The 11,431-nt window shown below is 58.9% G+C and overlaps 1 pseudogene; it reads left to right on the top strand.

Moving 5' to 3' along the window:
• Positions 1–11,212, top strand: part of LOC140459574 (protein unc-93 homolog B1-like) — a 35,381-nt pseudogene extending 24,169 nt beyond the window's left edge.
• The last annotated feature ends 219 nt before the right edge of the window (positions 11,213–11,431 follow it).

Below are 11,431 nucleotides of genomic sequence, written 5' to 3'. Positions count from 1 at the left end.
CCCCCCCCCCCCCCCCCCCCCCCCCCCCCCCCCCCCCCCCCCCCCCCCCCCCCCCCCCCCCCCCCCCCCCCCCCCCCCCCCCCCCCCCCCCCCCCCCCCCCCCCCCCCCCCCCCCCCACCACCACTCTCCACACACTCTCACACACTCTCACACACTCTCACACACTCACACACTCTCACACACTCTCACACACTCTCACACACTCTCACACACTCTCACACTCCTCACACACTCTCTCACACTCTCTCACACTCTCGTCACACTCTCCACACACTCTCACACCTCTCACCACTCTCACACACTCTCACACACTCTCACACACTCTCACACACTCTCACACACTCTCACACACCCCACCACACCTCACACCCACACACTCTCACACACTCTCACACTCTCACCACACACACTCACCTCACACCCCACACACTCTCACACACTCTCACACACTCTCACACACTCTCACACACTCTCACACACTCTCACACACTCTCACACACTCTCACACACGCTCACACCACTCTCACACACCACACTCTCTCACACACTCTCACACACTCTCACACACCCACCTCTCACACACCTCTCACACTCTCTCACACTCTCACACACTCTCACACCTCCACCCTCACACACTCTCACACACTCTCACACTCTCTCACACTCCACACTCTCTCACAACTCTCTCACACTCTCTCACACACTCTCACCACCTCACCTCTCACACACTCTCACACACTCTCACACACTCTGTCACACTCTGTCACACTCTCACACCCACCTCTCACACCCTCACACTCTCACACACTCTCACACACTCTCACACACTCCACAACACCTCTCACACACTCTCACACACTCTCACACACTCTCACTCACACTCTCTCACACCTCTCACACTCTCACACTCTCACACTCACTCTCTCACACCTCACCTCTCTCACACTCCTCTCACACCCACACTCTCTCACACTCTCTCACACTCTCTCTCACTCTCACACACTCTCACACACTTTCACACACTTTCACACACTTTCACACACCTCTCTCACACCTCTCACACTCTCTCACACTCTCTCACACTCTCTCACACTCTCTCACTCTCTCTCTCACTCTCTCTCTCACTCTCTCTCTCACTCTCTCTCACACACCTCTCTCACACACCTCTCTCACACACTCTCTCACACACTCTCTCACACACTCTCTCACACACTCTCTCACACACTCTCTCACACACTCTCTCACACACCTCTCTCACACACTCTCTCACACACTCTCTCACACACTCTCTCTCACACTCTCTCTCACACTCTCTCTCACACTCTCTCTCACACTCTCTCTCACACTCTCTCTCACACTCTCTCTCACACTCTCTCTCACACTCTCTCTCACACTCTCTCTCACACTCTCTCTCACACTCTCTCACACTCTCTCACACTCTCTCACACTCTCTCACACACTCTCACACACTCTCACACACTCTCACACACTCTCACACACTCTCACACACTCTCACACACTCTCACACACTCTCACACTCTCTCACACTCTCTCTCACTCTCTCTCACTCTCTCTCACTCTCTCACACTCTCTCACACTCTCACACTCTCTCTCACACTCTCACACTCTCTCTCTCTCACACTCTCTCACACTCTCACTCTCTCTCACTCTCTCTCACTCTCTCTCACTCTCTCACACTCTCTCACACTCTCTCACTCTCTCTCTCACTCTCTCTCACACTCTCTCACACACTCTCTCACACACTCTCTCACACTCTCTCTCACACACTCTCTCTCACACACTCTCTCTCACACACTCTCTCTCACACACTCTCTCTCACACACTCTCTCTCACACACTCTCTCTCACACACTCTCTCTCACACACTCTCTCTCACACACTCTCTCTCACACACTCTCTCTCACACACTCTCTCTCACACACTCTCTCTCACACACTCTCTCTCACACACTCTCTCTCACACACTCTCTCTCACACACTCTCTCTCACACACTCTCTCTCACACACTCTCTCTCACACACTCTCTCTCACACACTCTCTCTCACACACTCTCTCTCACACACTCTCTCTCACACACTCTCTCTCACACACTCTCTCTCACACACTCTCTCTCACACACTCTCTCTCACACACTCTCTCTCACACTCTCTCTCACACACTCTCTCTCACACACTCTCTCTCACACACTCTCTCTCACACACTCTCTCTCACACACTCTCTCTCACACACTCTCTCTCACCACACTCTCTCTCACACACTCTCTCTCACACACTCTCTCTCACACACTCTCTCTCACACACTCTCTCTCACACACTCCTCTCACACACTCTCTCTCACACACTCTCTCTCACACACTCTCTCTCACACACCTGAGCGGGGTTTTGAGATAGAGGCTATGACGCTGTTGCAGATGTCAATGATTCCCCAGGATAGAATTTAACATTCAGATCGTGTATTTGAAGGAAATGGTAACAGAGATGGTAGAATCACTGTCTGTAATCTTCCAGGAGTCTTCGATTCTGGAGAAGTACAGGAGTTGGGAGGTCATGTTACAGCCGTACAGGACATTGGTTAGGCCACTGTTGGAATATTGCGTGCAATTCTGGTCTCCTTCCTATCGGAAAGATGTTGTGAAACTTGAAAGGGTTCAGAATAGATTGACAAGGATGTTGCCAGGGTTGGAGGATTTGAGCTACAGGGAGAGGCTGAACAGGCTGGGGCTGTTTTCCCTGGAGTGTCGGAGGCTGAGGGGTGACCTTATAGAGGTTTACAAAATTATGAGGGGCATGGATAGAATAAATAGACAGTCTTTTCCCTGGGGTGGGGGGAGTCCAGAACTAGAGGGTGAGAGGGGAAAGATATAAAAGAGACCTAAGGGGCAACTTTTTCACACAGAGGGTGGTACGTGTATGGAATGAGCTGCCAGAGGAAGTGGTGAAGGTTGGTACAATTGCAAACATTTAAAAGGCATTTGGATGGGTATATGAATAGGAAGGGTTTGGAGGGATATGGGCCGGGTGCTGGCAGGTGGGACTAGATTGGGTTGGGATATCTGGGTCAGCATGGATGGGTTGGACTGAAGGGTCTGTTTCCATGATGTACATCTCTATGACTCTTTAAGTGTCAGAGTATCGGGAAACTGCTAATTAAGCCTGTTTTGAAAGGGGCGATGATTTTATAAAGTAACGATAGGTAACTCAGCTTAACATTGTTATTGAAAAAGTGTTCGTGTTGAATCATAAAAAGCTAACATCCAAGCTCGCTGGGTGACAGGGAATGTTAGCTTTTATTTCAAAGGGAATGAAATATAAAAGTAGAGACGTTTTGCTAAAATTGTACAAGGCACTTGTGCGGGAAGGGGGCTGTGAATAGTTTTGGGCCCCTTATCGAAGGAGAGAGAGAGAGAGAGGCTGGTATTGGAGACAGTGGACAGAGAGCTCACTCGTCCGAATGATTGATTGTGTATCATCTGGCCTTCAGCTTTAACGGTCGCTGAGAGATCGGGGGCAGAGACCGAGGAAAGGGAGCGATGGAGAGCTGGGGCAGCAGGACTGGGAGAGACTGACCCTAAGGGGGTGGCGATGGAAAAGTGTGGGTGCGAGCCAAGCACAGCAGGTCAGGCAGCATCCGAGGAGCAGGAGAGTCGACGCTTTGGGCATACGCCCTTCATCAGGAATGAAGCGGGTGGGAGAGTTAAGGCCGTAAGACATCGAAGCAATGTCTTGTACAATTTTAACATGACTTATACTCAATGCCCTGTCCAATGAAGGCAAGCACACCATATGCCGCCTTGACCACTTTATCCAGAAATTAGATCATTCGGGCTTTTGAGTCTGCTCTGCCATTCGATTATGCCTGATAAGTTTGTCCACCCCATTCTCCCCCCTTCCTCCCCCCTAACCCTTGATACTCGAACATTTTCTCTCCATCTTCAATATACTCGATGACCCGGCCTCCACAGCCTTCCCTGGCAAGGAATTCCACAGATTCCCCACTTTCTGGCTGAAGATGTTTCTTCTTATCTCCATTGTAAACGGCCTACCGAAATGGAGAAAGGTGACCAGTGTGGTTCCACAGGGGTCGGGATTGGAGCTGCTGTTGTTTGGAATATACAGAAATGATCTAGAAGAGGGCACTGTTGGTATGATCAGCAAATTTGCAGATGACACAAGGATTGGTGGAGGAGCAGAAAGCAGAAGGGACTGTCAGAGAATGCAGGAGGATATAGATAGACTGGAGAGTTGGGCGGAAAAGTGGCAGATGGTTTTCAATCCAGACAATCCTCCCTCCTGTGTGTGTGTGTGTGTCTCTGTGTGTCTCTTTCCTCTGTGTGTCTCTTTCTTTGTGTGTGTGTCTCTCTCTCTCCTGTTTGTGTTTGTGTGTGTGTGTGTGTGTTTGGTTCTCTCTCTCTCTCTCTCTCTCTCTCTCTCTCTCTCCTGTTTGTGTGTATGTCTCTCTCTCTCTGTCTCTGTCTCTCTTCCCCCCCCCCCCCCCATGTGTGTCTCTCTTCCCCCCCCCCCACGTGTGTCTCTCTTGCCCCCGCCCCCCCACGTGTGTCTCTCTCATCTGTGCGTGTCTCTGTCTCTCTCTCTCTCGTGTGTGTGTCTCTTTCCTGTGTGCGTGTTTTCTCCTCTGTGTGTGTCTCTTCCCCCCTCTCTCTGTCCCCCCCCTCCCTCCTCCCCCACTGTGTGTGTGTGTGTATATCTCTCCCTCCCTCTCTCTCTGTTGTAGGTGCTGACTCTCTGTGGTCCTGCCTACCGGCCCACTGAGGAAATTGACCTGCGCAGCATTGGTTGGGGCAACATCTTCCAGCTGCCCTTCAAGCACATGCGAGACTATCGCCTGCGGCTGCTGCTGCCCTTCTTCATCTACAGCGGCTTTGAAGTGCTCTTTGCATGTACAGGCTTTGCCCTGGTGAGTGGGGCAGCGCTGTCCCATCTTCATGGGCTGGGATTCAGAGATCTGTTGCTGAGAAAGGATGGCGTCAGGCAATGACACGGTGCTTTAGGTCCCCCCCCCAACTCCTCTCTCTCCGCCTGTGCGTCAACCCCCTGCACGTGCTCCGTCTCGTCCACCCCACCCTCGTGCACTGTGCGCCTCTGTCTCCCCCCCTCTCCTATGTCCTCTGCCTGTGCCAGCCCCCCAGCACGTCCTCTGCCTGTGCCAACCCCCCCTAGCGTGTCCTCTGTGCCCCCCAGCACCCTCTCTGTCTGTGCCCCGCTAGCGCGCCCTCTGCCCATGCCAGCCCCCCAGCGCGCACCCCCACCTCTGTGACCTTGCCCCCATCGTCGCGCGCCCTCCCAACCCCTCCTCGTCGCGTGCCCGCTCGCTCTGTCACCGGATGGTTTCTCTTCAAACGTTCTGTGTCTCTCTCTTTCCCCCCTGACCCGCCCTCAGTCGTACGGTGTGTGCTCGCTGGGGCTGGAGCGTCTCACCACGATCATCATCGCCTATGGCGTCTCGGCGTCTGCCTTCTCGCTCCTGGCCCTGACCATGCTCCGGTTACCCCGCTCGGCACCGCTGCTGCTGGGCGCCTCGGTGCAGCTCGTGCTGATCGTCGTCCTCTTCTGCTGGGCGCCCCACGCCCAGAGACAGCCAGACCTCCCGTCTGCTGGGGGTCTACGGGGTGGCTGTGCTCTGGGGGCTTGGCACTGCCCTTAACAAGACCAGCCTCGCCAGTGAGTACACGGTGGGGGGGAGCGGAAAATGCGCCAAGAAACGATTGGTTTGGAGAGATGGGGGTGGGGGTGGGGAGCCAAGGAAAGATGGAGCCGAGCGGTGAGGGGAGAGATGGGAATGGACGGGGAATGGGGGGGTGAGTTGGGGAGACGTGGAAGGCAGGAGGGGCGAGGGGGTGTGGTTGGGGGGTGAGGTGGGAGTGCAGGTGGGCCAGGGAGGGGGGTTGGGCTGGGGGAGAGTCAGGAATGGAGAGGGCGTGGGGTGAGTCGGGGAGGGACAGAGGTGTGGTGCCGGAGCACGGCGACTCAGGGAGGGATGGGGGGGGGGGTGCAGTGTGGGGTGAGATCCAGGAGCCCGTGAGGCAAGGGTGGTGGCTGGTGCGGTGAGGGGAGGGAGTTGGAGGCGTGGGGGCTGGTTGGATGAGGGGCACGTTGTGGGAGTTGGGTTGAATTTGGGGAGGAGTGGGCGCCAATTTGGGGAGCTGCAGGAGCGAGGGGAAGAGTTGGGGAGTGGGCCGAGGTGCAGGAGCTGGGGAGAGTTGGGGAGTAGGCTGAGGTGCAGGAGCTGGAGGAGAGTTGGGGTGTGGGCCAAGGTGCAGTAGCAGGGGGAGAGTTGGGGTGTGGGCCACAGTGCAGGAGCAGGAGCAGGGGGAGAGTTGGGGAGTGGCCGAGTGCAGTAGCAGGGGGAGAGTTGGGGTGTGGGCCAAGGTGCAGTAGCAGGGGAGAGTTGGGGTGTGGGCCAAGGTGCAGTAGCAGGGGAGAGTGGGGTGTGGGCCACAGTGCAGGAGCAGGAGCAGGGGAGAGTTGGGGAGTGGGCCGAGGTGCAGGAGCTGGGGAGAGTTGGGGAGTAGGCTGAGGTGCAGGAGCTGGAGGAGAGTTGGGGTGTGGGCCAAGGTGCAGTAGCAGGAGGAGAGTTGGGGTGTGGCCAAGGTGCAGTAGCAGGGGGAGAGTTGGGGTGTGGGCCAAGGTGCAGTAGCAGGGGAGAGTTGGGGTGTGGGCCACAGTGCAGGAGCAGGAGCAGGGGGAGAGTTGGGGAGTGGGCCAAGGTGCAGTAGCAGGGGGAGAGTTGGGGTGTGGGCCACAGTGCAGGAGCAGGAGCAGGGGGAGAGTTGGGGAAGTGGGCCAAGGTGCAGTAGCAGGGGGAGAGTTGGGGTGTGGGCCACAGTGCAGGAGCAGGAGCAGGGGGAGAGTTGGGGTGAGGGGCACGATTGCTATTGCAGGGAACTATCTCCATGCGAGTATATGTCTGTGTGTTTCTATACTCTGTATTTAACATGGATTTGATGAATGTTGAGCCTCGCCTCTCGTTCTCATCCTCCAGCTCTGTTGGGAATGTTGTATGAGGACAAAGAAAGACAGGACTTCATCTTCTCCATCTATCATTGGTGGCAGGCTATCGCGATCTTTGTTGTCTACCTCTGGTCTGGCGTTCACATGAAGGTCAGTGTGTCCATCAGCGATGACATGGAGCCCATTCCCACAGGCCGGTATCACAGCTCACCTTCAAGATGCCAAGCTGTGTATTGAGGATTCCAAGCAGTCTCTCAAAACCTGTCTTTGGGAGGGAGTGCACAGGGAGCTTGCCTCTGTCCCTCACCCCTCCCCTGCCCCTGTCGCTCACCCCTCCCCTTCCCCTGCCCCTGCCCTGCCCCTGCCCCTGCCCCTGCCCCTCACCCTCACCCTCACCCCTCTCCTGCCCTGCCCCTGCCCTGCCCCTGCCCTGCCCTGCCCCTGCCCCTGCCCCTGCCCCTGCCCCTGCCCCTGCCCCTGCCCCTGCCCCTCACCCCTCCCCTGTCCCTGCCCCTGCCCCTGCCCCTGCCCCTGCCCCTGCCCTGCCCCTGCCCCTCACCCCTCTCCTGCCCCTGCCCCTGCCCCTGCCCCTGCCCCTGCCCCTGCCCCTGCCCCTGCCCCTGCCCCTGCCCCTCACCCCTCTCCTGCCCCTGCCCCTGCCCCTCACCCCTCCCCCTGTCCCTCACCCCGCCCCTGCCCCTCACCCCTCACCCCTCACCCCTCACCCCTCACCCCTCCCCTGCCCCTGCCCCTGCCCCTCACCCCTCACCCTCACCCCTCCCCTGCCCCTGCCCCTCACCCCTCACCCTCCCCCTGCCCCTCACCCCGCCCCTGCCCCTCACCCCTCCCCTGCCCCTGTCACTCACCCCTGCCCCTCCCCCTCATCCCCCCCTCGCCCCTCGCCCCTCCCCCCGTCCCTCGCGCCTCCCCTCGCCCCTCGCCCCTCCCCCCCCGTCCCTCGTGCCTCCCCCCGTCCCTCGTGCCTCCCCCCGTCCCTCGTGCCTCCCCCCGTCCCTCGTGCCTCCCCCCGTCCCTCGTGCCTCCCCGTCCCTCGTGCCTCCCCCGTCCCCCCCTCGCCCCTGACCCCTCGCCCCTGACCCTCGCCCCTGACCCCTCGCCCCTGACCCTCGCCCCTGACCCTCGCCCCTGACCCCTCGCCCCTGACCCCTCGCCCTGACCCCTCGCCCCTGACCCCTCGCCCCTGACCCCTCGCCCCTGACCCTCGCCCCTGACCCCTCGCCCTGACCCCTCGCCCCTGACCCCTCGCCCCTGACCCCTCGCCCCTGACCCCTCGCCCCTGACCCCTCGCCCCTGACCCCTCGCCCCTGACCCCTCGCCCCTGACCCCTCGCCCCTGACCCTCGCCCCTGACCCCTGTCCCCTGTCCCCTCGCCCTGTCCCCTCGCCCCTGTCCCCTGTCCCCTCGCCCCTGGCTCCTGTCCCCTCACCCTGCTCCTGTCCCTCAACCCCTCCCTGTCCCTGTCCCTCAACCCTCCCTGTCCCTCACCCCTCCCCCTGTCCCTCGCTCCTTCCCTTGTCCCTCACCCCTCGCTCCTTCCTTGTCCCTCACCCCTCGCTCCTTCCCTTGTCCCTCACCCCTCGCTCCTGTCCCTCGCTCCTTCCCTTGTCCCTCACCCCTCGTTCCTTCCCTTGTCCCTCACCCCTCGTTCCTTCCCTTGTCCCTCACCCCTCGTTCCTTCCTTGTCCCTCACCCCTCCCCCGTCCCTCGCTCCTTCCCTTGTCCCTCACCCCTCGTTCCTTCCCTTGTCCCTCACCCCTCTTCCTTCCCTTGTCCCTCACCCCTCCCCCGTCCCTCGCTCCTTCCCTTGTCCCTCACCCCTCGCTCCTTCCCTTGTCCCTCACCCCTCGCTCCTTCCCTTGTCCCTCACCCCTCCCCGTCCCTCGCTCCTTCCCTTGTCCCTCACCCCTCGCTCCTTCCCTTGTCCCTCACCCCTCGCTCCTTCCTTGTCCCTCACCCCTCGCTCCTTCCCTTGTCCCTCACCCCTCGCTCCTTCCCTTGTCCCTCACCCCTTCCCTTGTCCCTCACCCCTCACTCCTGTCCCTCACCCCTCACTCCTGTCCCTCACCCCTCCCCATCCCTGTCCCTGTCCCTGTCCCTCACCCCTCCCCGTCCCCCGCCCCCGTCCCTCACTCCCTCCCCCGTCCCCGCCCCCGTCCCTCACCCCTCCCCCCGCCCCCGTCCCTCACCCCTCCCCCCGCCCCCGTCCCTCACCCCTCCCCCGCCCCAGTCCCTCACCCCTCCCCCCGCCCCGTCCCTCACCCCTCCCCCCGCCCCCGTCCCGTCCCCGTCCCCGTCCCTCACCTGTCCCGTCCCCGTCCCCGTCCTCACCCTCCCCTGTCCCTGTGCCTGTCCCTGTCCCTCGCACCTCGCCCCGTGTCCCTCGCCCCGTGTCCCTCGCCCCGTGTCCCTCGCGCCGTGTCCCTCGCCCCGTGTCCCTCGCCCCGTGTCCCTCGCCCCGTGTCCCTCGCCCCGTGTCCCTCGCCCCGTGTCCCTCGCCCCGTGTCCCTCACCCCTCACCCCGTGTCCCTCGCCCCGTGTCCCTCACCCCTCTCCCCTGTCCCCCCCCCCCCCCCCCCCAGCCCTGTCCTCACCCCTCCTTGGTGGCCTGGTCTTGATTGATATGGTTTTGAGGAAATGTATTTCAGGTTTCATCGAAGTAGAAAAGTCTTGACACTCTATTGAAAACTGCGCTGTCCCCTCTCCTGGTTGTTTCACTGTGGAGAGTGACACTGTGCGTTTGAATGAGTAGAGATATTTTCACCTTATATTTTCACCGTCCTGGGAATAGTAGGTAGTGACTTCCGCTGGACTTTGGTTCAGAACCTGTCCCTGTCCTGGGAGTGTTTGATGGAACTTTATTGGAGAGAGTGCGCCCGAATTCAGTTGAGCTGTCAAGAGGACTTTCCCTTGTGTCTCCGTCCCCGTCCAGGGAGCACGTACCGCGGACTGTGTCCAGGGGATGTTGCTCTGGAGCTAACCCAACTCTCGGTGTCGCTCCCCTAGGTGAAGTTATCGATTCTGCTGGTGACCCTGGTCGTTGCCATCGGTTCCTACCTGTGATGGAGCGCAAGCTGGCGCGGAGGGTCCCCTTCCGTGTGCCGCGTATCCCCAAACCCCAGCACAAGGTGAAGGGCTACCGCTACCTGGAGGATGACAATTCTGACCAGTCCGACGAGGAAGCCGAGAGGCAGAGCCACGCCACTGAGCCGGACGGGGACCAGGAGCCAGTGGGCGCTGGCGACCCCGATTTGGCTGAGCAGCGGGACTGACTGGCACCGGCCTGTCGCCCATCACCAGCTGCCGTGCCACTCATTTGCTGATGCCACGTTCCTCGAGCAGCTGCTCCACCGCAAGGATCTGAAGACCGCAAAGCCTTTAGGCATCTTTCTTAGAAATAAAAAAACCGGGAATGCTAAGCGTCCCTCTCTCTGGGGCGAGGTTCGTCTCAATTCGTGTGCAGTCAAGAAGGCCGCGGGATACTTTGAAACGGTCATTGGTTAGAGGTGGGAAACCTGGATTGCTCTCGTGATGTTTGACGTGGCAGATTTCCAAGGTCGATTCGAGTCACAGATGTACAGCACAGAAACACTTAGTTCAGTCTAACTGATTGGGGAAAAGGCGCAGAGGCGATTTCCCAGGATGTTGTCTGGTCTGGAGGGAGGGTCTTATGAGGAAAGGCTGAGAGACTTGGATCTGTTCTCGTTGAAAAGAAGGCGGCTAAGGGGGATTTGATAGAGACATATAAGAATGATTAGATAGGGTAGACAGTGGAAGTCTTTTCTCTAGGATAATGACGTCAGCTTGTACGAGAGGGCATAACTACAAATTGAGGGGTGATAGACTCAAGACAGATGTCAGAGTTCTTTATGCAGAGAGTTGTAAGGGTGTGGAATGCCCTACCTGCTAATGTAGTCAACTCAGCCAGATTAGGGAGATTTAAACAATCCTTAGATAAGCACATGGGTGATTTTGGGAGAGTGTAGGAGGACGAGCTGAGAATATTTTGCAGGTCGGTGCAACATCGGGGGCCGAAGGGCCTGTTCTGCGCTGTACTGTTCTGTGTTCTATGATCTGATATTCTACATGAATACCTCCATTTGCCAGCATTTGGCTCCTGTCTAACCCTGTCCCCCACACCCTGCCCCTCTCTAACCCAGTCCCCCACACCCTGCCCCTCTCTAACCCAGTCCCCCCACACCCTGCCCCTGTCTAACCCAGTCCCCCCACACCCTGCCCCTCTCTAACCCAGTCCCACACACCCTGCCCTCTCTAACCCTGTCCCACACACCCTGCCCCTCTCTAACCCAGTCCCCCACACCCTGCCCCTCTCTAACCCAGTCCCCCACACACCTGCCCCTGTCTAACCCAGTCCCCCCACACCCTGCCCCTCTCTAACCCAGTCCCCCACACACCCTGCCCCTC

This window comes from Chiloscyllium punctatum, chromosome 35, assembly GCF_047496795.1.
Source record: "Chiloscyllium punctatum isolate Juve2018m chromosome 35, sChiPun1.3, whole genome shotgun sequence".
NCBI classification, from domain to species: Eukaryota; Metazoa; Chordata; class Chondrichthyes; order Orectolobiformes; family Hemiscylliidae; genus Chiloscyllium; species Chiloscyllium punctatum.
Note: the sequence above shows the minus strand (reverse complement) of the source record. Positions and strands in the feature narration are given on the sequence as shown.